The sequence below is a fragment of the Suricata suricatta genome, chromosome 14, assembly GCF_006229205.1.
Source record: "Suricata suricatta isolate VVHF042 chromosome 14, meerkat_22Aug2017_6uvM2_HiC, whole genome shotgun sequence".
Classification (NCBI taxonomy): domain Eukaryota; kingdom Metazoa; phylum Chordata; class Mammalia; order Carnivora; family Herpestidae; genus Suricata; species Suricata suricatta.
Genome location: NC_043713.1, coordinates 69,820,700 through 69,843,244, shown reverse-complemented (window position 1 = coordinate 69,843,244; position 22,545 = coordinate 69,820,700). Strand labels below are relative to the sequence as shown.

At 42.6% G+C, this 22,545-nt stretch overlaps 1 long non-coding RNA gene, 1 pseudogene and 1 gene segment (V, D, J or C); 1 reads left to right on the top strand and 2 right to left on the bottom strand.

Moving 5' to 3' along the window:
• The window catches only part of LOC115278304, a 12,300-nt pseudogene extending 12,142 nt beyond the window's left edge, over positions 1-158 (bottom strand).
• The window catches only part of LOC115277666, an 869,742-nt gene that overhangs the window by 762,669 nt on the left and 84,528 nt on the right, over positions 1-22,545 (bottom strand).
• Positions 186-8,876, top strand: LOC115277687. Its single transcript, XR_003902478.1, has 3 exons — positions 186-392; positions 787-831; positions 8,634-8,876. It is a non-coding gene; the product is annotated as an uncharacterized LOC115277687 (long non-coding RNA).

Here is a 22,545-nt window from a genome sequence, read left to right as displayed (position 1 = left end):
CCAAAATTCTGAGCATGGGAAGAATCCTCTGAGGCCACCTGTGTCCCTGAGGCCAGTCCCTACCTGTGCAGTGAGACAGGAGCATGAGGAGGAGAGGAGTCCAAGCCATTGTGACATAGACCCTAGTACCCACACTGGGCTCCACTGCCCCAGGCCTCCTTTTCTCTTCCACCCTCTGCCACAGGAGGAGGTGTCCATGTAAATGAGGTCCTTCTAGTGACAGCCCAGACCCCCCTCCCAAGCCCTGATGCTTCAGCTCAGCTGAAGGACACACCCTGGGGACAACGGAGGTTGGCATCACCACTGAGGAGACCGCTGGGAGGAAGCACCTGCAGACACAGCACATAGGTCCTTGCTCAGGGGAACTTGTCACAACAGAAGTGACACAGATGGTGAGTTTCTCTCAGGGAGCACAGAGCCCAATCTCCAGTCCCAGGCTCAGAAGAGTTGTGAAGAGACCACATGGCAGATTCACAGCGCCCCCTCCTGGCTGATGGGCACATACCTCACTGTGTCCAACAGCCCTGGGAGCCCAACTGGTTTCCTCACCTCTGTTCATTCACTCACACATCACTGAGTTGAATCACGGATAATGTGATCCTATACTGCTGCCCATGACGAATGTAGAATTTTTCACTCTCCAAAGAGGCCCTAGTCTATAGGATTTGTAGCATTTACCTCAATTAAATGGCAAACTATCAGTTCCTGGCAGAAGATACTGCACACACCTCATGTCCTCCCTGTGGCATACAATTGAGAATGTGTCTATCTTTTGACTGTTTCAAGATTCCTGTGCATTAAAGCAATGGATACCAGCTGCAGTCCATTAAAGTGAGTAATATGTTAGTCTTTATATTTTTAGGTAATTTCATTGTCTTATAATTTACAAAGAAAAGGAAAAACGATGAATTCATATTTGATGAAGTCCTATTTAACTGGTGGGTTTTGTTTTTTGTTTTTTTATGGGTTGTCATGGCATTGTCTTGTCTAAGTATTTTCATAGAAATGCTAGATTCTGAATTTTCTCATTTTTTACACTTATAATTTTATGTTTCACAGTTATATCTATAGTCCTGTTAGTGAATCTTTTAAGAGACTGAGCCACCCAGGCGCCCCGTGAATCTTTTAATATATGTACAGTGAATTTTAAGTATGGTTCATTTCTCTCTATGGATATACAATTGTTCTGTGCCCATTTGTACAAAAGTCCATTCTTTCTCCTCTGAAAGTCTTCTTCAACTTTGTAAAAAAGACAAAAAAAACAAAAAAACTGTTTATCCTTACCTCTGTGTGTCTGTTTCTAGGTTTTATGTTCTGTTACATTGGCCGATGTGTCTACCCTCGATCCGTACCACTGTGTCTTGCTAGGACAGGGACTAATTACATTTTCATACAATTTGGGAAGAACTGACATATTTACTACATGAGTCTTCTCATCCATGAACAGAACATATCTTTCCATTGTTTTAGATCCACTTTGATTACATTTACCTGCATTGTCCAGATTGCAACGTCTGTGGCCTATACTTGATTTGTTAAATGTGCACCTAAATATTTCATTCAGTGTTTTGTAGGTTTTTTAATCATTTTCACCTGTTTACTACTAATATACACTCATCTCTATGATCTTTCTATGTTAATCCTTATTCTAAAATATTTCCAAAAGTACTTATTACTCTTTGAATATATTTGCATACATAATTGTGGCTTCCTTTGTATTTTTCCAGTAGGCCACTGTCTCAGCTGAAATGGGATAACTGTCTCTTGTTCTTCTTCATCTGTATGCCTCTCAGTGTTTGTCCCACCTAATGGTTCTGTCCAGCACATGCAGTCCTCTGTCAAACAGCAGAGTTGACATTGGCCATGATGGCCTTGCTCTCTGCCCTGGGAGGAAAGCTCTCAGTGCCTCTCCTCCATGTGTGTTAACTGAAGCTGTTTTATACTTTTCTTTATCAAACTGAAGATGTATCCTCTATAGTGTGTCCTATGAAAACTTTTATCATGCTCATTCATATATTCATTCATTCTTGACCATTATCATGAACAGGTTTTGGACTGTCCAGGAAGTGAAAGAGAATGAAACCTACCTGAGAGAGTGAGGGAGGCCCTTTAATTTTTCTTTCTTTTTTAGTATTTTAATGCTTATTTATAATTTAGAGAGAGAGAGAGCTCAAGTGGGGGAAGGTCAGCGAGAGAGTGGGAGGCAGAATCTGAAGCAGGCTGCATGGTTCTGAGCTGTCAGCAGAGAGCTTGGTGTGGAGCTCGAACTCAGTAGCCATGTGACCATGAGCAGAAGTTGGACGTTTAACCAACTGAGCCACCCAGGGTCCCCTCATCTGCCATTTAATAGTTTGGCTATTATCACAACGTGTTTATTTCTTTTTTTCCCCATAATATTTTATTGTCAAATTGTTTTCCATACAACACCCAGTGCTCTTCCCCCTAAGTGCCCTCCACCATCACCACCACCTCTTTTCCCCCCTCCTAATTCCCCTTCAACTCTCAGTTCATTTTCAGCATTCAATAAACTCTCAATTTTTGCATCCCTCTCTCCTCAACTCTCCCTCCTCCGTTCCCCCTGGTTCTCCATTAGGTCTCTCCTGTTTTCCTGTTAGACCTATGAGTGCAAACATATGGTTTCTGTCCTTCTCTGCCTGGCTTACTTCGCTCAGCATGACACCCTCAAGGTCCATCCACTTTGCTACAAATGGCCATATGTCATTCTTTCTCATTGCCATGTAGTACTCCATTGTGTATATATACCACATCTTCTTGATCCGTTCATCAGGTGATGGACATTTAGGCTCTTTCCATGTTTTGGGTATTGTTGACATTGCTGCCATGAACATTGGGGTACATGTGCTTCTATGCATCAGCATTTCTGTCTCTCTTGGGTAAATCCCCAACAATGCTATTGCTGGGTCATATGGGAGTTCTATCGATAGTTTTTTGAGGAACCTCCACACTGTTTTCCAGAGCGGCTGCACCAGTTTACCCAATGGAAAAAAACAGCCTCTTTAGCAGGTGGTGCTGGGAGAACTGGACAGCAACATGCAGAACAATGAAACTAGACCACTTTCTTACACCATACACAAAAATAAGCACAACGTATTTATTTCTACTTCTACTTTGGTGTCAAGGAGATAAGGCAGGAGGTCTGGTGAGAGAGATACCACCCCCTCCTGTCCAATATGAGGGTGGGTGAGAGGATACTTAGGACATGGAAGAAATGACATTTCTCTCTCCCTTACCCTGCTGGGTTCTTCACTTTCTTATACTCCCTGTCCCTCCTCATTGTCTTAAAGTCCTGCGTCATCATTATCATCATCACATCCCATCCCTTATACCCCTCACCATTTAGTCCCTCTCACCTCACTAACCTGCCACCCCAACAAATCCATATGTTTCTCCCTCTCCAGCTGAGCTTCCCAGCTGACTGGCTGAAGGTCACATGGCCACGATGACCGCTCTTGCTCTGAACCTATGAGACTCTCTCTAGGGCATCCCTAGATCAGGCACCCTGTGATCCTTCATGTCACACATTCCTCCCTGGAATCCATTGTTAGGTCTGTCTCACTGCAGTGCATAGTCAGACTTTCCTCAATCTCCCTGAAGTTAGAAAGTATCTTCCTTCCAGACTCCACACTGGAAAATAGAAGCTAGAAGATAAATTTCATGGCATCACTACTACTAACAATCCCTATGTATTGTTTTCTGGTGGATGACAAAAAGAAGGCGTTCACCATTTTTTCAAATATTCTTTCACATTCTTCAGTTAATTTTGCAATTTCCTTAATATACAGATTTCACCAATGTCAGTGGAACAGCTCTCCCTCTGATCTCTCAGGTGAACTTGCTTCAAGTATAGATGCTCCTTGTGCATTGACCTCAGACCCTTGATCTACAGCAGAACTCATCTGTTTTTTGAGATGTGCAGGCCACTGTCCTTCAGGAAGGAGTAAAGAACTGAACTTTCCCAGCAGAGAAGGCCTGATCACCTTGGGAGCAGCTGCCAGTGAAGCCACAAATCTGGCAGGCCCAGGATCATGTATTCATAGAACTAGCTACATGGACACTTGCTTCCCTCACACGGAGATTCCACTATTTCCAGCACCTTCGCCTGTTAAACCTAGGGCTTCTCCGACACAGGGAAAATGGTCTTTGTGACACTTGTCCACCATCTTCCCAGGTTGCTGGCTTCCTGAGTGAGCACCCGAATGTTTCCCACCTTCCCTTGTCTCTCGAGTATTGATGTTCCAGCAGGAAACAGCAGAGCCTGAGTTCAGAATCGGATCTCCGTTTGAGAATATTAGCACTTTTACATTGTTGGTAATATGAAAACAATCCTTTTTGTTATTTTTAGCATAACAAGGTATCAATATTATTTAAATTACTACTGAAATAATTAATAGAAACTATTTTATATATTTCTCATGACTTTACTGCATTATCTTATTAGTGCCATGTTTCTTATTGTTTATTTATTTTTGAGAGACAGATTGTGTGAAGGCAAGGTTGAGGCAGAGAGAAAGAGAGAAAGGATCCAAAGCAGGTTCCTTGCTGACAGCAGACAGTTCGACATGGGATAGAGATCACAAACCAAAAGATCATGACTTGTGCTAAACTCGGATATTTAAATGACTGAGCCACCCAGGCAGCCCTTGTTAGCACAGTATTTTTAAACCAAATACCCTGAGCCATTTGAAAGCAGAAAATTAGGGGTCCCCAGGGTGGAAGGTCTGTATACATAAAGAGGAGACAGCTTTCTTGACTCAGGAGCAGTCCTCTGAGGCCCCAGCTATTCTCTGTGCCCTGTGCCCTGCAGGTTCTACTTGCCCAGCACACAGAGTGAGCAATTTCCTAGGAGAAAAAGAAAAAAATAAATACAACAACCTTGGGAGTTCAAGGTTTTAGGAGACCAAAGGGGATGCAAAACCTAACAGTTTCCATCAGGCCAGGAAATAGACTGAGTGCTTCAGAGACAGTGACTCAGTGGTAAATGCCCCAGTGCTTTGACAAAAGTAAACATCGACCTAAAGCACATTCTTGATTTGTTTTTGCAGAATTGAAACCTTATCCCATAAGTTAATGAGGTTGAAACTGTCACCAGCTGGACCCCCACTGGCACTCCATCTTTTTCACAGGACCTTTAACCTTATTTCAGAGGCAAACAGCAGGAAGAGCCTGGCAGCCTAGACCAGTTTCATCCTCACAACAACTCCACCTGCACAGATGGACCAGAGAGTGTCCTCCAGGGACCTCTGCCTCATTACAATGTTAAATCTCTGCCCTAGAAGGAGTACAAGCTTCAGGAACAAACCACAGGGTGCAAACATGGGCTTGTGTTCTCAGTATCCCTGCCCAGCCTTGTGCCCACCTTTACATGAAATGAGAAAAACACCCTTTTCTGAGTATCCACCTTAACTCTGAGTAAAAGGAACCCACTCATCTCTTCTCTGGGAGTCCCAGCTTTGGAAATTACTCTCCTGATCGTATTTGCTGCAGATCAATGTTGTGTGACATCTGGTGGAGCCTCTCCTTGTGGCTTTCTGAGGAGTGAACTCACAGTAGTTTCCTGACACTTCTATTTCATATACCTCATCCCCTATTTAGAAGTGCTGGCTCTTTCTTCCTACTTTTTCCCTGGGATTAGCCACTTTTATTGAATGTATTAATAAGAAATTGCAGAGAAATGTGAAATAATAATGGTCATAGCAATTATCTTTGATCATTTCCTCCCTTTCCCCTTATATCAATGTTATATACAAGTAAAAAATAAAATAATTAACTAAAGGATAGGTTTTTTGAGGAGCCTGGGTGACTCAGTAAGTTAAGTGTATGACTGCAACTAAGTTTATGAATCTAGAGCCAATGGGTTCAAACCCTGGTGGAGCTCAGTGCTGACAGCTCAGAACGTGGAGCCTGCTTTGGCTTCCCTGTCTCCCTTTCTCTCTGTCCTTTTCCAACTCACGTTCTATCTCTGTCTCTCAAAAATGAATAAATGTTAAGATAACTAAATAAATAAATGAAAAGTATCTATTTTCATAGAAGATCTCCTTTTTCACGTTAAATATGTTTTCATAAAAAAAGTTCTGGGTAGCTGAAGGATATCCACCAAGAAAAATTGAAATACCCATTATACCTTTTTTAAAAAATCACTGTACAATTAAGAAGACAAAGGAAACTACACATGACTCATACCCTATTACCACATGAGATGCGTTATGTACCATCTTCACACAACCTGGAAGTGAAAGTAAATAACACAACAAACACAAAGCTAAAGGTGAATCATGGCAACCTTGCTCCCATGATCACAATACAAGACATGAGCTTCAGTGGTAAGAAAATTCAGCTGCAGAAAACACTCTGAAAGACAGAAGAGGAAAGCATTTAGGAATATAAATTATAAAAAACTCACAAAGTGGGGATATCTGTACTATAATTCGGATGCTTGTGTCAGGTCACTGTCATTTCTCACTCCACAAGGAACCCTGGTAGAAGGGACGTGCAAATATGTGCATGTAAACTTAGAGTGTATTCCACACACAGCTGAATGATCCAGGTGCACATCAGGTCAGGTGTCACAGTGGGGACATTTGAGCTGCTTTGAAGAAATTGTGGGGGCTGTTTCTAGGAAAAGCATAGGCAGAGAATTTTGTACATTTACCCTCACTCAGTGACATTCCGAAGATGACATTTCAGCAAACATTTCAAAAGTCAGGAACTGAGCGGGCATTGGTGGTTTAGTGGTGAGCATAGCTGCCTTCCAAAAGTCAGGAACTGCATTGAATGTGATGAGAGAGACTACATTTGATATAATGATCAGTAAATAATAAAAAAATAATAATAATGGTAATAATAATAATAATGTTGACTCTGGTTGGTTTCACATGTACTAGCGTAGATGGTAATATACTTTCTAAATATCAGGATTGAGTTTATATTACCAAGTTTAAAGGTTCTGCCTATTTGTGTCATATATTGCATTGCAGGAATTTACCTGAGGTGTCATAAAATTTATTTATATTGAAAAAAGTCCTCCCTCTATGTTTTTATGTGTTGCCTTAGCTCAGTAGAAGTTAAATGTGAGATTTCAGGGTGTTTCAGATGTGTTCAGTATCTAAGTAGTTGCTTCCAGAAACCTTCACCTCACTGCATCATGGATACATTTCTGCTTTCACTGCACAAAGGGCCCTCAAACACCTTGACTCAATGGGCCTTTATCAAGTTCTTGTGAGGAGGATCCCCTGCTTCACTCGGACACGGTGTCCTAGAGGCAGTCAGAGGGATCTTCCTCACTCAGCACGAGCAGATCAATCTTTCAAGGACTCTCCCACTGCTCCAGAACAAAACCCCAAACTTTCCCTTCCCTAAGGGGCCCTCAGGCTCTGGTCCCACCCACCACACAGCCATACCCCTTGGGGTCTGACCTCCAGCTCCCTTCCTTTCCTGTGACTTCCAAACCCTGCATTTCAGCCCCTTCCTTGGACTCCAATCCATGTCCTTCTCAGTCTCTGAGGAGATGGTCTTCAACTTGTCATCACGGGGAAAACACGTGTTTTGGCAACTCTGAGTGACTCTTCATAGCATGATTTACAAGCATCACCACAGATGGCAAGAGAGACTATACCTATAGAGTAGCCCATTTTCAGCTTAAACAAACTATAGAGACTAATGCAATGAACGGCCTGCACCCATCATTCAACCTTAGCCGTCATTGATAAGACCCATCATGTTGTCTTTTTTATTCCTCCTTGTCCCTTATCCTACTTCTTTCCAGAACATAAAACAAATCCAAACACTTCATTATCTCTGTACAGTATTCACTGTCCAGACACTTCATGAGCTTTAGGACGTTACCTACGAGTTCAGTGTTTCAAAAGCCTTGTGCATTGTAGCAATGGATACCAAAAACCCACACAGACGCGTATTTGTATCATCTTGTCCAAAATCTCAGGAGAAAGAGAGAAACTGAGTATGTCTAAGATTCCAAATCTCATGAAATTCCCAGGAAAGCCCAGGATGGTGGCCGGGGACATTTAGGGGACTGGGCAGAGAGCCACCTAGTTTTTCCACATCACTCATCCTGCATCACTCCCCTTCTGACCTTTGCCACCCAGCCACTGTGAGGGTCATTTTGCTTCTGAAAACTAAGTAATTCTATTGCATTGGGAAATATGTAACTACAAAGTGTGTGTGTGTGTGTGTGTGTGTGTGTGTGTGTGTGTGTGTATCTCATAAACATCACAATGCCTAGAGCATGCAGTCTTCTGGTTGCAGTGAGACACATAACAGTAGAAACCACAACATGAGCTGTGTTTGGTCACGGACAGGAACATGGGAGTAATGAATAAGATGGGAGCAGGGCTGAAGATTACATGTTTCCACATGTGCCCAGGAGCTCTGTGTGACATTTGGTTGCACTCAGCCCTAAACAATGATAATCAGCCATCCTTCCAGGTGAAGCCAAGAGGTAGTAAAAGAGGTCCTGGCAACACACCTGGATAAGGTGAGTGATGCTGGACCTAAGGACAGACCCTCATGCTGCCCTAGGCACAAGTAGAGGGGCTCTAGCTGAGCCTTGGGACCCCTGCCACATGAACCACCAGTGTTTCTTCTCTCTTGTGCAGGAGACTGGGGCCTCAACTCTGGACTCATCAAGAGCTTCCTAGAGGTAGTGACAGCTGCATATATGCGGTGTTCTTCCTCTGGATGTCCTTCAACCTGACCTCACAGAAGTTCTAATAAGGTATGGGCCATCAGAAGGGCACCATCCATGTCATTCACTGATCTTTTTACCACCTCTAGATTTCTACTTCTTCCAAAGTGGAATACAATTACAAGTAGATAGAAGGCAGCCATTTAGATGTTCTTTCCTAGGTAATATGCATTAAAGATTCATGTGTATTACTGTGAGTTCAGAGGTCATCACTATTAAATTCTGGCTAATATCCAAATGTATAGATGTAAACCCTATTGGAAGACATCTATGTCACATAGAGTCTTGGGGATTATGTAAAGAGCTGGTATAAACATCCAAGTATAAGGGCACCTGAGTGACTCAGTCAGTTAAGTGTCTGGCTCTTGATTTTGCCTTAGACAATGATCTCCCAGTAGTGAGACCAAGCCCCATGTTGGTATCTGCATGCTGAGCATGAAGCCTACTTGGGATTCTCTCTCTCACTCTCCCTCTGCTCCTCCCTTCATCATGCATTCCCTCTCTCTCTCCCTCTCTCTCTCTCAACATAGTTTTTTTTTTTAAAGAAATATGCTGATCAGTTTTCATTGCTGTCAATTCAGGATTAATGATTCAAAATAAAGTTCCTACCAGTACTCACACGAAGGACTTTCTCAGTCGAGAAATGTTTGACCTAGTTTCTATTATTTGTACTTTGGGATCTTGTTATGTATCCCCTTCGAACATAAGAAAATATATAAAATGGATCCTCTGGTTAAAGTGGAGCAGATAATGACATAAAATGCGAGAGCTGACATATCCATCAAACACAGAGTTTGGCCTCTGCGAGAGGGCACCAGGCCTCCCCTCACACAGCCCCTCTCTGCTGGTTAACCAGTTCTTACTCCTGCCTCCAGCCTTCACCATCTCCCTGATCTCTTCATGGACCCGATTCCTTTTTCTTTTTTTTTAAATGCTTTTATTTATTTTTGAGAGACAGGGAGAGACAGTGCGAGCAGGGGAAGGTCAGAGAAAGAGGGTGACAAAGAATCTGAAACAGGCTCCAGGCTATGAGCTAGCTGTCAGCACAGAGTCAGACATGGGGCCTGAACACAGGAATCCTGAGATCATGACCTAAGCTAAAGCCGGAAGCATAACCCACTGAACCACCCAGTCGTCCCCCACAATTCCTCCTTCTTACAGGAGGCCAATGATGTCAAAAGAGAATTCATCAAGCTTTGACACCCACCTAGGTTTGTTGGTCAGACACAAAGCAATATACTCCACTTCAGTTATTCATGCCATCTTTTATATTTACACCTCAATTGTGCAGATGTTAACCTGTAAGTTTCTGAATATAAATTATTCTTCGATTTTATATTTTATTGTGTTTAATCATTTCTCCATTACTGAAATTTTCAATGGCATTTTTACAATTTGTAAAAAATGTTGGATATTCATCCTCTCTAGTAAGAGCCAGACATGAACATAATGTATAAGTTTCAAATGCAGGATGGTGCTTTAAATAATTATTACCATCTAAAATACACAACGATGAAAGCATCAATAGACGTGACATGTGCACAGACCAAAGTTTAGGGATGTTGACAAGACGTTAATTCATATTGAGGGGGATGGGAAACACCTAAGTGAAACCTTAGGGGAGATGGTTGCCAAGGACCTTCAGTTTTCCCCAGATGTATCTGGTCCACCTTTGAGTTCTTCATGAGAGGAACAAACTGAATGAGGAAGCTTGGGAAGATACATGGACCTTCAACAGAACACTGGTCCCCGTGGGATGATGCATCTTCTCTCTGCGAGTAGTTGTTTATTTCCATACGTGTACTCCACATACGTGTCCCTTCTCTATTTCTGGTCTTGGACAAAGACAGTTAGGAGAAAGAGAAGGTGAGGACAGAAATAAGGAACAGATTGTCTAGAAGGGCATGGAGAAATGTGGTCCAGGGAATGGGTCTAACTGTGGCAGGTGAATAAAAGGGGAAGGTTTCCCTGACAGAATCCCAAGTGAGGGTGGGATTTCTGTCCTGTCCTCTGGGAATGACACATACAATAGTGTGTGGAAAAATAGATTAATTACCCTGATGAGCAGTAGCTCAAATATCTGGGGATGCCCTGGAGGGGAAAGAAGGTTAAATAAGGAGGAGCACAGGGAGGGGAGAGCATCCAAGTCAGAGAGAAAGGATCCCCTCTGCCTGGCTCATTATCAATTCCCCACACAGAGCCCTGCCCCTCCACTGAGAAGTTGTTTAAGGACCTGCAGAATGTGATGGAATGAATGGCTAAGGACATGAAGAAGTTGGATGGGAACAGAGAATCTACAGATAGATTGATCCAGTCACAGCTCAGTCCGCTCTCAAGTCAGAGACTCCCCTGTGAGCTGAACAAGCTGTCACATGTGACTGGCCTTGTGTCTCCCATTTTGGGGGAGTTCCACCTCCTCCCTCCTCTCAGGACACCCCATAGCCTCTCTTCCCATCAGAAGAGTTCTGTCTGCCTTCCATGACATTTGGCCTCATGGACAGGGACCTTAACTGTGCTGACATTGCAGCTCCTGCTGTTCTGGATTCCAGAGTAGGAGCAGATGGTAGTTCTGGAATCCTGCATGGGCTTGGGCTGGGCAGGGACGCCACCTCCGGTGAGGGTAGGAACTCCTCTCTGAGCTGCATTTGGATGGCTGGTGGAATTCTCATGGTCATCGTGTTTTGCAAATTAACATGAAGCCATATAGGAAATATGAGAGTACAGCCTCCTGAGGGCCACCATGGGGATTGGGGACATGACCTCATTCCTTCCTTCCCTTCGTTCATGGGAATGGAGTCATGCATGCTAATATGGAGCTGTCATTCCTCATGCTGGTCCCTGCATCACTCTGGGATGATGATGATTCTAGCCACAAGGAGAAAGAAGAGATGACCTGGTTTCCGATGGACTGAGATAAGACTAGCGGCCAGTTGGGGTTCGAGGGGTCCTAGTGCAGGAGAATCACACATGGGTGGGGGTTCCTGCTCTCAATACCACTGGAGTAGGCTCAGACTCTTCCCATATGTGAGAGGATATCAGTCTCTGCTCTCTTTTCAGCCCACAGCACCCCCTGGTGTACACAACTCATAAGCTGTGTTTAAGTCTAATTAGTACTTCAAAATCAGCAATGACAGAACAACCCACTTACTACCTTTTGCATGAAAGTGAATAAGACACAAATATGAAAATCAGGAATAGCATGTGCACAAGAATCAAAAGTCAAAAAACATATTGTTAACCTCTTTTAATACAAAAAAAACCATAATTCACAAGGAAATAAAGATGGTTTCATTAAAACAATGAAAAAACAGACCAATTTATTTAGACAAATAAACACTATTTATTAGGAAGTATTCCACAATAAGGTATAAGAAGAAATTAACTTCAAAAATATATACTAACAACTTTCAGAGATTGTAATTTTGTTTGCTTAATACACATATATGTTCAAGTCATGGAAAAATAAGGGAAATTTAAATTCTTATAGGAGCAAATATAAAAGTCATATATATACTTGATATATTAAATACAGAAAAAGGAAAACTGTAGAATTTATGAAAACCTAATGCAAATGTTCTAAATCAAATATCAAAGTAGGATTCTATTATCAGGCCAAAACAATGATATAATGTGAACAATTTTATTTATTGCAAATATAGAGTGGGATTACATATTGATAAGTTCTCTAAGATAAGACATCATATTAGTACATCAACGGATGAAAATCACTTGCCTTCACTAGACCTTGAGGCATCCTTTGCATAATTGAAAGCAAAGTCCTAATAAAAACTACATAAAATTGAAACAGTCATTTATAATGTGATAACACAGGAAGAACTCAGTCCCACAACCAGGTTACTAAATAATAGGGTGGAGGGTGGAGAGGAAACTTCTACAAGATGAACAGGCGAACATGACCTAAACAGCATTATTATTCAACCTCTCTCTACAAGTACTAGACAATGCAAGTGAACAAGAAAAATCACTGGTTGAATATCTGAATTGATGGGAACATACAGAAACTTATTTCAGAAGACCTAAATATACCATTCAGCAGTAGACACTCCATGGCTGGTGCTGCAGTGAGAAGAAATCATACCAAAGAGCAAAAAGAACAAGAATTCCTATTAAAAATTAATGAGAAGATTACATAGATCTGGAAATTTGTTGAAATAGATAAATTGCAAAGGATGGAAGCCTGGATTCATCAGAAGTCAAGTGGGAGATGAGCACACTGGACCTCCACCCCCAGTCCATGAACTTCAGGTCAAAGCAACCTTGTGTGTCAACCTAATGGGCAAGATAAGCTTTATTACGCCCTTTGAGACACTTTGTCTAGGAAGGGGCTACTGTGAGAAACACTGGGGACAGAAGGGAAGTAGGAGCCTTCGCTCCCAGGTGGCACTGCTGTGTGCACTGGGCCCATGGTGGCAGCAGCAGGAACATCAAAAGCAGATGTCACAGGCTGAGCCTGAGCAGCTTCAGGGGCCTTGTTCTCCCAGCAGATGAGAAAGGGGTTCCTTTCAGTTCTCATGGGCCTGGGACTTTGTGAGCCTGGAGATGCTGTCTTAGGAAGAGCAAGGACCAGAAGCCTCCTCTTCAATCCTGAACCCAGTCATGATCTGGAGTGAGAGTAACCAGACATGGAGCCAAAGAATGAATCAGGGTCCCCAAAGGATGTGACCATCATATAGATGAGGATTTAAGGGAAATCTTTGGCAACTGTTGTTACCAGGACAGATACTGGACACAACTGATGAGAGTGGATGGAGCAGCCATGGGAACAACCACAGGACACTGACCATGAAATTCTCACAGGCAGCTGGGTCTCATCACGGAGCACAGGAGAAGGTCAGCCTCTGCCGAACCATGAGTCCACATGGAACCCCAAAATGTGAGGGTCCCACCCGCAAGGCTCTGGGAGATGCCCCGTGGCCCATGCTGGTACCATGTCCACCTGGGGGTTCCTCAGTGTCTTAAGGTTAATTTCTACACCTATGTCAGCAGTGTTCAACCATGCCCTAATAACTGGGAAGCACCCTGTTGGATCTGATGGAAATAATATGGATATGCTCTCTGTAATGTGACAGGCTGACAACATAGTGGAGAACATGGTCAGGAAATAAACTCTCCTGTGAGTAGAAGAGTCCCTCCAAAATAGAAATCATATAAAAGAGTGAGATTATCTTACTCTTTGGGATATTTTGTAAGCTCCTTAGAGGAAGGCCTTTCAAGTAAATCTCACGAGAGGACTATGTTCTCTTAATGGATTCACAGAGGAGAAAATCAAAACAGGGTTTGAAGAAGCTCTAACCATGGTGAGATATGATTTTGCAGAGTATCAAGCCACCTGGTGACATTGTGCACACAGAGTGGAAGGGTGGACTCAGCAGAGCTGGACATAGTAAACTATGTGGTTGAGAAAGAGAAACAGACAGGAAAGCAGGATTGGAGACCCAGGGGGCTGTGCTTACAGGAGATGCTCAGGACTGTGGAGCAAAAGGAAGTCAGGTTGAGAAGGAAGAACAGTATAGTATGAACTGGGGGTTCCTGCTCTGGATAACCCGACAGAAGGTGCTCCTGTTTACTGCAGTTGAGTATTAGATAAGGAGATTGTTTTCTGTTAATAAAATACTTGAAGATCTGGGAAACAATAGAAATACTGAATTCCAAGTGCAAAAATGTTCCACACTGACCATGTGTGGCAGCAAAGAGTGACCGTAGCTGAAGCTGGTGTCCAGGCATGGAGAACAGTGTGGGTGTGGAGATGTAGGGGAACAGGAGCCTGGGACAGAACCCTGAACACCATCCCCATCCATGTACAGAATGGGTGAGAGGAGTCCTGGAGGCAGAATCCACCAATCCAGGCTGGCTTTGGTGCCCAGTCCCTTCATCATTCCTGTGGCATGTGTGTTAGTGACATGCTACCTTCTGGTTGAGGTCCCATGTAGTGAGCAGGCTGTCATGTAGGTGAGACATTCACCTCTCAGTCTTTCCCCTGTAAATGTACCAGGTGGGCTGAGAAATTCAAGTTGTGTTTTGTAGTATGATCAGAGGTCATAGGCTTGCTCTTCCTCTACCCATGACTTCTCTGTGGCCCCAGGTGTGCTCTGTAATTTCCAGGTCTTTTAAATATAACCCTTTATTTTTCAGTTTCCTGTGTTGTTGCAGAAGGTCGTCCTGTAGTATAATAAGAACCACAAGGGCAGATCTGACCACAATGTTAGTGAGAGAGAAGCTGAGACTCCCCAAAAACAAAAACTTCCAGTTCTGAATGGAGAACAATCGTTCCCACCATCTGTGACCGTTGATTTCATTGTTTAATTCCAGTGCACGACCCAGGAACATCACAATTATTGACCATTCATTCAGTGGGACACAACTCTGTCAACTAGAGCTAAGGGCACGTGTAAACAGTTTCTTTTATGTCTGGACATACAGTCTTCTCTCATTTTCAAAACCCCTCAGGTCAGCACCTTTCAGCCCCAAACCCCAGTGCTGAGGAGGATTCAAAGATTTGTAGCAGCAGATGGGATCATGTCATATGGTGAAGTCCATCTAGGACCCCAGACCCCAGGTGACTTCACAGGCATGCAGTAAGGTGCTGTCTCTGTGACGTAGAGTTTAATGGGCTGTGACTACAGCATACTGTGGGGTGGCCATCATCACAGTGTCATGTACAAATATGGCACTGTCACAAACACAATCGTTGTTATTCACACCTTCACCCTCCTCTTATATTTCCACCTCTTGTCACTTACTGACTTTTTCATCACCTGCCTCTTCTAAAATATAAAACAATTACAATTATATGGAATGTGGCCTTTCATATATGTTCTTCTTTCCTGAGAAGTAAGAATTTAAAATTCATATGAATTTTTGGACTTGATAGGCTACTTCTATTAATTTTTTAATAATATCCCCTCCTATGAATGTATATCAAACTGGAGGAGGACATCTTTTTACCTGAAGTCTTAGTAATTCTTACAAAAGCTAGTATATAACTTTGTCTGCCCCATCTATCGAACTGAGAAGGACATTACTCTCACTGCAAGAGCGGAAGGAGAAAATACAGACTACAGAAAGAAGACAACCTCAAAGATGCCTGAGTGAGTGAGTGTGAACTGGGGAGAGTGGAAATCAGGCCAGCCTGAGAAGGGCAGGGGTGGTGGGAGCCTCAGCCCAACATGGGAAAGCAGGTGGAGCCCCTGAGAGACAAAAGAAAGAGTAAGAGAAACTGAACACGCTCATAGTACTGTCTCTAGAGAAGAGATTAAGAACATTTAACCCCGCTCAGAAAGAAAAACTCTCACTCCATATATAATTGCTGGGTAGCCCAAAACCGAACCCGAGTGGCACAGGGGAAAAAACAGCTTCCACCCCTGAGCCACCCCAGGAAGGAGTCAGTGACCGTAACAGCAGTGCCAGGGGCGCTCACTTCAGCCTCAGCTGTGGGAGTGGGAGCACACACCTCATTTCCATGGCACATCTCACCTCCAGCATTGACCACGCAAATCCGCATCCCAAGTGCCAACAGGGAAAATATAGACCCTACCCCTACCTGATCCCAGCAGGGAGTTCGTGGCGGTGGAGGCTGGGGCACGCCCTAAGGCTGCAGGAGCGCACCTCATTTTCAACAGTGCCAGCGCCTTGGGCAGCAGCAGCGCAAATCCCAACCAGCACCAGGAGAAACTGTTCCCTCACCCTATGCGATCCCTATCCCAGCTGGGGGCTGGGAGTCTGCAGTGGTGTCTGTGAGGGCGTGCACTTCACCTCCTGCTGTGCACCTCGGCTCAGGAAGCACACCTTGCCCCAGGCAGCAACAGCGCAATCCCGGCCTGAGCCAAGAGAAACTGATTCCTCCCCCTAGGCAATTGCTATCCTAGCTGGGGGCTGGGAGTTGGCTGTGGTCTCTGAGGGCATGCACCTCGCCTCCAGCAGCAGCAGCATAAATCCCTGCCAGTGCCTAGAGAAACTGCTCCCTGCCCCCAAAGAAGCCAGCCACCAAAGCAAATAAATCTCATCTGTGGTAGCATAAAAGTGCATGGACTAGGACTTTGAACCAAGGCGGGCCTGGAAAATACAACTTGACTCAGCTGTGGCACAAGATCGGATCATTAGAGTGGCCTGCAGTACTTAGTTCCAACGGAGCTTGGGGTGCCTCCATTCTACTCTCTACAGCCACCAAGGCAGAGCCTCTGAGCAGCCTCGAAGACCTACTACACCAAACCACACCTATCCACAAGGGGGAGCTACTTCTTTCTCCTTCTTCTTCTTTATATGTATATATATTTTTTAATTATTATTACTTTTTTACTTAAAATTTTACTTCTTATTTTCCTTTCTCCTTTATCCCTCTTTTTTTTTTCTTTCTTGCAATCCAGATATATTCACCCATATCTCATCCTTATCATTCCCCTAAACTGGTCATACACTTTTGATTGTCCATTGCCCTTTGTTGTCTCTGACCCCCTTTATTTTTTTCTTCTCTTCTTTTCGTCACTTTCCTCTCCATTTTCTTTCTTTCCTTTCCCCCTTTTAATTTCTTTGTTTGTTTGATTTGTCTGTGCGTTTGTGTGCTTCTGTTCCCTATGTGGTTGGCGGTCTCTTTTCCTTATTAGGGCTACTCCAAGAAACAAGCCAAAGGGTGCATGACGGTGAGTACCAAATATCACTGAGTAGGGAAATAAAATATTCAAAGGCCAACAAGAGAAACTGAGTGACACAATTAAAAGAATTATTCCTGAAATGACAGGCCCTGTACACTCAATAAGCCTCATTTAACAGAGCAATATTAACAGGTTCACAGTGCACAATGAGCTATTAAAAGCTGACAAGTAACAGAAAACTAGCAAAAATGACAAAACGAAGGAACTCTCCCCCTGAAGAACCTCCAGGAAGAAGTCACACCCACAGAACTGCTTAAGGCAGATTTAGACAACACACCGGATCAAGAATTTTAAAAACTTGTCATAAAATTAATCGCTGGGGTTGAAAAAAAAACATCGAAGAAGCAACTGAGACAATCACCAGGAACTTTGAAAATAGGTGTGATGAGTTAAAAAAAAAAAGGCTATAAATGAGGTGAATAACAAAATGAAGGCAGCCACCGCAAGGATTGACAAGGCAGAGAGAAGAATAGGTGAATTAGAAGATACAGCAAAAGAGGAAGCTGAAAAAAAGAGAGAGAAATTGATCCAGGAGCAGGAAAGAATTCGAGACCTGAGTGATACAATCAAACGGAACAACGTCTGTATCAAGGATTTCCTGAAGAGGAAGACAGAGAGAAAGGTCCTGAAGGGATACTAGACCAAATTGTAACCGAGAATTTCCCAATCTGTGTAAAGAAATAGACCTTCAAATTCAAGAGGCACAAAGAACCCACTTAATACGACTATGAATCGTCCTTCAGCACGACATATCATAGTGAAACTGGCAAAATATAAAGATAAAGAATTCTGAAAGCCGCTAGCAATCAAAAGGCCCTCACATACAAAGGGAAACCTATCACAGTGGTTACAGACCTATCTAATGAAACTTGGCAGGACAGGAAGGAATGGCAGGAAATCTTCAATGTGATGAAAGAAAAAAAAACATGCAGCCAAGAATCCTTTATCCAGCAAGCCTGTCATTCAAAATAGGAAAGATAAAAGTGTTCCCAAATAAACAAAAACGGAGAGAATTCATGACCACCAAACGAGCCCTACAAGAAATCCTAAGAGGGAATTTATGAGGGAAATGTTGCAAAGAATACAAGGTGCCAGAGACACCACTATAAACATGAATTCTAGGGAAAACACAATGACTCTAAACCCACATTTTTAAATAATAACACTGAATGTAAATGGACTGAATGCTCCAGTCAAACGACACAGGGTAGCAGAATGGATTAAGAAAAACCAAAATACATCTCTTTACTGTCTACAAGAGACTCATTGTTGACCCGAAGATACCTTCAGGTTGAAAATAAAGGGATGGAAAAATACCTATCATGCGACAAGAAGCCAAAGGAAAGCCAGAGTAACCATACTTATATCAGACAAACTGGACTTTAAAGTAACAAAGATGAAGAAAGGCATTATATAATGATTACAGGGTCTCTCCATCAGGAAGAACTAACAATTATAAATATCTATGCACCAAGTTCGGGAGTGCCCAAATACATAAAACAATTAATCACAGATAGAAACAATCTTATTGATAAGAATATACTAATTGCAGGCGACTTTAATTCTCCACTGACAGCAATGGATAGATCAACCAGACAGAAAATCACTAAAGAATCAATGGACCTGAACAACACGTTGGAACAGATGGAATTGATAGATATATTTAGAACTCTGCATCCTGAAGTTAGGAAATTCACCTTCTTTTTGAGTGCACATGGCACATTCTCCAAGATAGACCACATACTGGGGCATAAAGCAGCCCCCCATAAGTATAAGCAAATAGAGATCATACCATGCACACTTTCAGATCACAATGCTATGAAACTTGAAATTAACCACAGGAAAAAGTCTGGAAAACCTCCAAAAATGTGGAGGTTAAAAACCACCCTACTAAAGAATGATTGGGTTAATCAGGCAATTAGAGAGGAAATTTAAAAAATATATGGAAACAAATGAAAAGGAAAATACAACAATCCAAAATCTCTGGGATGCAGCAAAGGCAGTCCTAAGAGGAAAGGATATTGCAATCCAAACTAATTTCAACAAACCAGAAAAAGCGAAAATTCAAAATCTAACATTTCACCTACTGGAATAAGAAGGGGAGTAACAAGAGCACCCAAACCCAGCAGAAGTAAAGAAATAATAAAGATCAGGGCAGAAATAAACAATATAGAATCCAAAAACACAGTGGAGCAGATTAATGAAACCAAGAGTTGGTTCTTTGAAAAAATAAACAAAATTGAAAGACCTCTAGCCAGGCTCCTCAGAAAGAAAAGAGAGAGCACCCAGATAGACAAAATCATGAATGAAAAAGGATCTATTAAAACCAATCCCTTATAAATATAAACAATCATCAGAGATTACTATAAAAAATTATATGCCAAAAAACTGGACAACACAGAAGAAATGGACAAATTCCTAAAGGCACATGCACTGCCAAAATTCAAACAGGAAGAGATAGAAAGCACAAATAGACCGATGACCAGTGAAGAAATCAAATCTGTTATCAAAAATCTCCCAACGAATAAGAGCCCAGGGCCAGATGGCTTCCCAGGGGAATCTATCAGACATTTAAAGCAGAGCTCATACCCATTCTTCTCAAACTATTCCAAAAAATAGACATAAAAGGAAAACTTCCAAACTCATTCAAGAAAGCCAGCATCACCTTGATACCAAAACCAGACAGAGACCCAGCTAAAAAAGAGAACTACAGACCAAAATCCTAAATGAATACAGATACAGAAATACTCAACAAAATACTAGCAAATCGAATTTAACAGTATATAAAAAGAATTATCCATCATGATCAAGTGGGATTCATTCCTGGGTTATAGGGCTGGTTCAATATTCGCAAATCCATCAGTGTGATACATCACATTACAAAAGAAAGGATAAAGTCCATTGATACTGTCGATAGATGCAGAAAAACCATTTGACAAAATACAGCACCCTTTCTTAATAAAAACCCTTGAGAAAGTCAGAATAGAAGGAACCTAATTAAACATTATAAATGCAGTTTATGAAAAGCCCACAGCTAATATCATCCTCAATGAGGAAAAACTGAGAGCTTTCCCCCTGAGATCAGGAACACAAGAGGAGTGTCCACTTTCACCACTGTTGTTCAACATAGTGCTGGAAGTCCTAGCATCAGCAATCAGACAACAAAAGGAAATAAAAGGCATCAGAATCGGCAAAGAAGAAGTCAAACTTTCCCTTTTCCCAGATGACATGATACTCTACATGGAAAACCCGGCAGACTCCACCAGAAGCCTTCTAGAACTGATCCATGAATTCAGTAAAGTTGCAGGGTACAAAATCAATGTACAGAAATCAGCTGCATTCCTATACACCAATAATGACGTAGCAGAAAGAGAAATCAAGAAACGGATCCCATTCATAATTGCACAAAAAACCATAAAATACTTAGGAGCAAACCTAACCAAGGATGTAAAAGACTTATATGATGAAAACTATAGAAAACTTATGAAAGAGATTGAAGAGGACACCAAGAAATGGAAAAACATTCCCTGTTCATGGTTCAGAAAAATAAACATTGTGAAAATGTCATTACTATCCAAAGCAATCTACACATTCAATGCAATCCCCATCAAAATTGCATCAACATTCTTCACAAAGCTAGAACAAACTATCCTCAAATTCGTATGGAACCACAAAAGTCCCTGAATAGCCAAATATTGAAGAAGAAAACCATACCGGGAGGCATCATAATCCTAGACTTTAGCCTCTACTACAAAGCTGTCATCATCAAGACAGTATGGTATTGGCACAAAAACAGACACATAGACCAATGGAATAGAATAGAGAATCCAGAACTGGGCCCACAAATGTATGGCCAATTAATTTATGACAAAGCAGGAAAGAGTATCTGATGGAAAGAAGACTGCCTCTTTAGCAGGTGGTGTTGGGAGCTGCCGAGTTTTGGCTGCCTCAGGCAAGGATATATCGCTCTCCAGGGAGCAACCAAAAAACAAGATTTACATCTGGAGGCTAGGAGTGTGCATTTCCTGTTCCAGGATTTCGGAGACTGTCCTACGGAGCCAGACGAAAAAAGCCAAGGTGAACAAAAGATCAAAACCGCATTTTGGTTTATGCAGCACTAATCTGGGCCCTTCTTTGATGCTGTGTCCGGAGTTTTCAGTTTCGGTTTTCCCCTTTCTCTAATATTCATTTGACTCTGTTACCTGGCAACCAATCTGGGTCAGTTCCCTGCCCCAAGCCCTATATAAGAGTATTATTTTCTGAATAAAGAAGAAGAGGCTTGATCAGATACCGTGTGCAGTCTCCACTCTCTGTGTCTCCCTCCTGCCCTTTCTCTTCCTCCCTCAGGATCAAGAACCCGCAAGAATTTTCCACCCTGCTGGCCGGGGCTGGACACGGCAAGGTGGTGCTGGGAGAACTGGACGACAACAACATGCAAAAGAATGAAACTAGACCACTTTCTTACACCATACACAAAAATCACTCAAAATGGCTGAAGGACCTGAATGTGAGACAGGAAACTGTCTGCTCCACCCCGACCAGTGGGGCAGTTGATGGTCGCAGGTTCCTGAGGGAGGGAGAGAGAATTGGGGGGCAGGGAGCACAGAGAGTGGAGGCAAGACAAGGTTTCTGATGAAGCCCCCTTTATTAAGAAAAAATCCACACTTTAAATAAGGTACAGGGCCGGAAGTGAAGCAGCTGACCTAGGTTGGTGCTAGGATACAGAGTCAATTGGTTAAGGCTAGGTAAAGGAGGAACCAAACTAAAGGTTTTAGCACTGCACCTGATGGCCCACACCACCCTGCCTGTAGGCGGTTGATCTTTGTTCTCCTGTCAGGGAGTGGCACTTCCCTGCCTATTTTTGTAATTCAGGTAGCTCCCCTCAGGGAGTAACATTTCCTGCCAGTAAACTGCCTAGCAGCTGAATCTTTGCAGCTTCCCATAGGAAACCATCAAAACCCTCGAGGAGAAAGTAGGAAACAAACTCCTTGACCTCAACTGCAGCAATTTCCTACTTGACATATCCCCAAAGGCAAGGGAAATGAAAGCAAAACTGAACTCTTGGGACTTCATCAAGATCAAAATCTTCTGCACTGCAAAGGAAACAATAAAGAAAACTAATAGGCAACTGACAGAATGGGAAAAGATAGTTGC